The sequence below is a fragment of the Arachis stenosperma genome, chromosome 9 (genome assembly GCF_014773155.1).
Source record: "Arachis stenosperma cultivar V10309 chromosome 9, arast.V10309.gnm1.PFL2, whole genome shotgun sequence".
In the NCBI taxonomy this organism is placed as follows: Eukaryota; Viridiplantae; Streptophyta; class Magnoliopsida; order Fabales; family Fabaceae; genus Arachis; species Arachis stenosperma.
This window is the reverse complement of record NC_080385.1, coordinates 70,039,464-70,043,996: the sequence shown is the minus strand read 5'-3', so window position 1 is coordinate 70,043,996 and position 4,533 is coordinate 70,039,464.

Here is a 4,533-nt window from a genome sequence, read left to right as displayed (position 1 = left end):
GTATGGCAGACTTCTTTGTAAACATCTACCAAGGATACCCTAAGAGGGGTGTAGTTATGATATTTTTTGAGTTTCTCCTCGGAGCGATCTTCCTTTTTCTTGGATTCTTTATCTTTATCTCGGTAGGCGGAACCGAACCTCGAGGCTTCCCCAAGTCGAGAATTCTCCTCCATGTTGATGTACTTCTGCACCCGTTCTTGTACTTCGTCCAGGGATGTAGGGTACTTCTTTGATATAGATTGGCTAAACGGTCCTTCTCGCAGGCCATTTATAAGGCCCATAATGGCAGCTTCTGTTGGTAGACTTTGTATGTCCATGCATGTTTTGTTGAATCTTTCCATGTAGTTACGAAGACTCTCCCGATCTCTTTGTTTGATTCCTAGTAGGCTGGGTGCGTGTTTAGCCTTATCTTTTTGTATGGAAAATCTGGCCAGGAACTTTTTGGCCAGGTCGTCGAAGCTTGAGATGGACTTTGGAGGTAGGCTGTCGAACCACCTAATGGCTGTCTTGGTAAGAGTTGTTGGAAAGGCTTTGCAGTGAACTGCATCCGAGGCATCAGTCAGGTACATTATACTTCTGAAATTGCCGAGGTGATGGTTGGTGTCTGAAGTGCCGTCGTACAGAGTCATATCTGGAAGTTTGAAATCCTTTGGGATTTTGGTCTTCATGATTTCCCTGGTGAATGGATCTTGATCCTTGCGAGAGCTATCCTCTGGAGTGGATCGAGTAGCTTTGGTTTTGAGATCGGCTTCGAGTTTTAGAAGCTTATCTTCTAATTTCCGGCGTCGCCTTATCTCCCGATGTAGATCCTCTTCTTTTTCGCGTTGATGTTGGGCTTCTTTCTCGAGTTGTTTTAATAGATCTTGAAGCGCCTCTATGGCGCCTGCGTTTGGAGAATTCTTTTCGTTGTTAAGTTGGGGAGTATCCTTTGGTGTAGTGTCCGCATTTTTGTGCGGTGTTCTATCTTCTAGATCTGAGTTGTGGTCATTGTCATGGTCATCCGCCATGGTGATGGATGACTTCCAGGTTCCCCGGCAACGGCGCCCATGTTCCGAGGGTTACCTGAAACTGTAGGTCGATCTCGGACGAGATCTTCTGTGCTGGTCGGAGACGACGTGTTCAGCAAGTGTGTAGCAGCCGGAGCTGGTGTGTCCGACTTGTGGTGTGTCCGACTTGTGGTACTGAAAATGCTGCTGATCCCTTGTCACCGAAGGGTGGGGGGTACCTGCAAGGGACTCCGATGCTTAAGTTAGCAAAGGTATTAAACAAGTATTGAGTAGAATCAGAGTATGAGTTATACTTGGGTGCTCCAGAGTATTTATAATGGTGAGATGTAGCCTTCTGTGGATAAGATAAGTTAGTTATCTTATCTTATCTTTATCTTATCTTTCAAGTGAGGTCATCTTATCTTCAAGGGAACCGCCCTTCTTTCTGTAAGCTTGGGCTGCCTTTGGTGTTTGGGTCGTGTTCTTTGAGTTGGGCCCTTCTTTGGGCTTTTCCTGTCGCTTTGACCGACTTCTTCGTGAAGAAGTCGGTCTGCTTGACCTATAGAGGTCGGTCACTTTGCTATTTGAATATCCTGGGTCGGACAACTCGACCCAGGGTATGAACAGTAAGAATTTCACAAATACTATTATAACAAATAGTAAAATTTCATAATAAATTCAGTATTATAATCTAAATTTATCAGTTAACAAAATTAAAATCCTAGATCTAAACCCAAAATTCATAGCCTAAATTCAAATTCATAGCAATTTCATCAAGTAAAAATCAAAACAAATATTAAAATCAATTTTATTAATTAACAAAAACCCGCTACGGAGCAAAGTCATCATCTTCACTGAATAGAGGCGACACATAGTCATCGTGGAGAAGTGGCATCGTCGGTATCGTGGAGTAGAGGTATTGCTGGAGAAGAGTTGTCGTCGACATCGTAGATATGAGGCGTCGTCATGTAGCAGAGGCAACACAGAGTCATCATGGAGCAGAGGCGTTGTTGGAACAGAGTTGTTATCGATGTCACAAATCTAAGGTGTTATTTCGGAATAGAGGCGGAGGCGGCGTTGAAGCTGTGAGTAGCAAACAGCGAGCGACGCAATGAGAGGAAGATGAGGGACGATTATGTGAGGGGTTGAGAGGGAAGACGCTGGTGACATAGTGAGAAGGAAGAAGGAATGAAGGAGGTGGTGAGATTGTTAGTGAGAGAAAGGCTCGTGTAAGAGAGAGAAAAGTGACTGAGTGTAAAATTGTGAATTAGGTTATAGGTTTCAACATATATATCTACAAGGTTATTTTTGTAATTTCATATTCACGGATACTAAATGGGTACCCACGGGATGGGTAGCTATAGACCCACCACTCGTGGAGGAAAAATGCTCCTCAAACTTGCTCTTCGGTAGATAAATCCTCGTGGATACCCGCTCTGCCGAAAATAATTGCCATCCCTATTTGTCCATATAATTTATGCAAAAGAATATTTTATCCCTAAGTTCCATACCAAGTCCTTTGCCAAAACAACTTTGGCGACTCAGTTTCCTTATTATCCTAAAGATATTAAACGAACTCCGAATCATACAAACTTTATAACCACGGGACCATCTCAGACCAAGATTTTTAGCAAGCTAAGGACCATAATTTTCTAACCATTATATAGGTTTAGAAGTAAAGAAAAAATATGACTTTTTTGGCAGCAAGACTACTGCATTCACCATTTTGTAAGAAAATCATTAAAATTTCAATTTAACACTTCTAGCCCAAAATTATTGAGACCCATCTATGCACATCCCTCTTCCATACCCAACTAACATCATATCCATTTTTTCACTAAGGTGGGAGTTATGCCCTTTGAAAGTTGAGTAAAAATTTAGCGAACTTTCTTTTCGATTTAGCAAATATTGTTGCTTCCGATTTGCATAACTCTCACCACAAGGCTGAAATTAACCTGAATTTTGGACTGGAGACTCTCAATTCACCCAACAACAATTGTGCATCAGTTGCACCCAAGATCTGTTCAGTTTTAGGAGTTATGAGCATTGGAAGTCACTAACACAAAGTGCTGAAATCTGATTTTCCTTATTTTAGGCAGTGATTTTTTTAAAAATATATCTCCCAATTCTTGACTCTTAAAAATCTGAAATTTTAGGTTATTAAACTAGATTGAATAAAATTTTAAATAAAATTAGTTTCACTTCAAAATTTAACCCAGGAATATTATAGTAAAATACACAAGCTGTTGCACCATTTTACACTTTTTTGACTAATTATTCAGATGCATTTTTCCAGCTATTTCTCCACTTTTGAGTGACTTTTAGGGCTTGAAATGTAAATTCTAATTGCTTCCATATTTTTGGATGTCTCATACAATAATCATAAGCATCATAGCTTCATATTTTATATATATAACAAGTCAAAAATAGAGGTGCTTCAAAAATTTTCTGAATTACAAATTAAGCACAAATTCACCACAAAGTGGCTCATATATGCACCAAATCAAGCAAAAATATATTCTAACTAATCCTAAACCTTACCTCTTGTATAATTCAGTCCTTAAACTCCTCATACACCAGAAATAAACCAAACAAATAGAGGAAGATAATTACTGATTTTTTGGAGCTCTTGACCGAATTGGTGTACTGAAAAAGTGATAAACTTCACCCACTTTGAACTTGAATTTCCTTGAGTCCTTAGGCTGCTCCATATTTTCTTCAAGAGTGATTTTCTAGACATGAAAGAGAACAAGAATTAACCTTGAATTCAGCAAGAAGAGGTGAAGAACAAGGGTTTACCTTGCTGAAATTTTGTATGAAAATGCAAGAATTAGCTAGAATGAGCATGGAATCGTACTTGAATGGCTTGAATTCTTGCAGAACAAGTGAAGAATAATGGAAGAAATACTTGAATACTTGCTAAAATTGTGAGAAATAGATGCAAAAGTTCTCTCTTCCTCTCTCTAAAACACAGTACTTCTCTCTCTTTTGTGGTAAATATTTGTGAAATTTTGTCTAAGTGGTTCCTTAAATAAAATGTTGAAGTAAAATTTCATTTAATGTGGTAAAAAGGTGATTAATTTTAGAAGAGAATAGGATAAATAATAAAGAGAAGGGGCGTGATTCCAAGGAGGTGAGTCAGCCTCATAATGACGTGTTCATCTGCAGTTAACCGCAGTTAGTTACTCGAAGTTAAAAATAACTGCAGATGGGTAAAAGGCAGAGATAATCTCGGCCATATGCGGGGGAGAGAGAGAGAGAGGGGGATGTGTTACTTGGAAAATAAGTAAGAGGATTCGGAATCTCTAGGAGGTATTTCGAAATACTAGTTGAAAGTTTGTGTCTAATTAACTTTTATCGCGTGGTAACATAATTTATTCTTAAAGGAATAAATCAAGGATGAATGCCTAGGATTAATCCTAGGGCACTATTACTGTGGTAGAAATTACTTTTATCACTGATACTGAGGTTTTTGGGGCATCGACTTTTTCTAGCACGCACAAAACTATCACTAAAAGTGAATTCTATCTCAAAAAGTATATAGTGA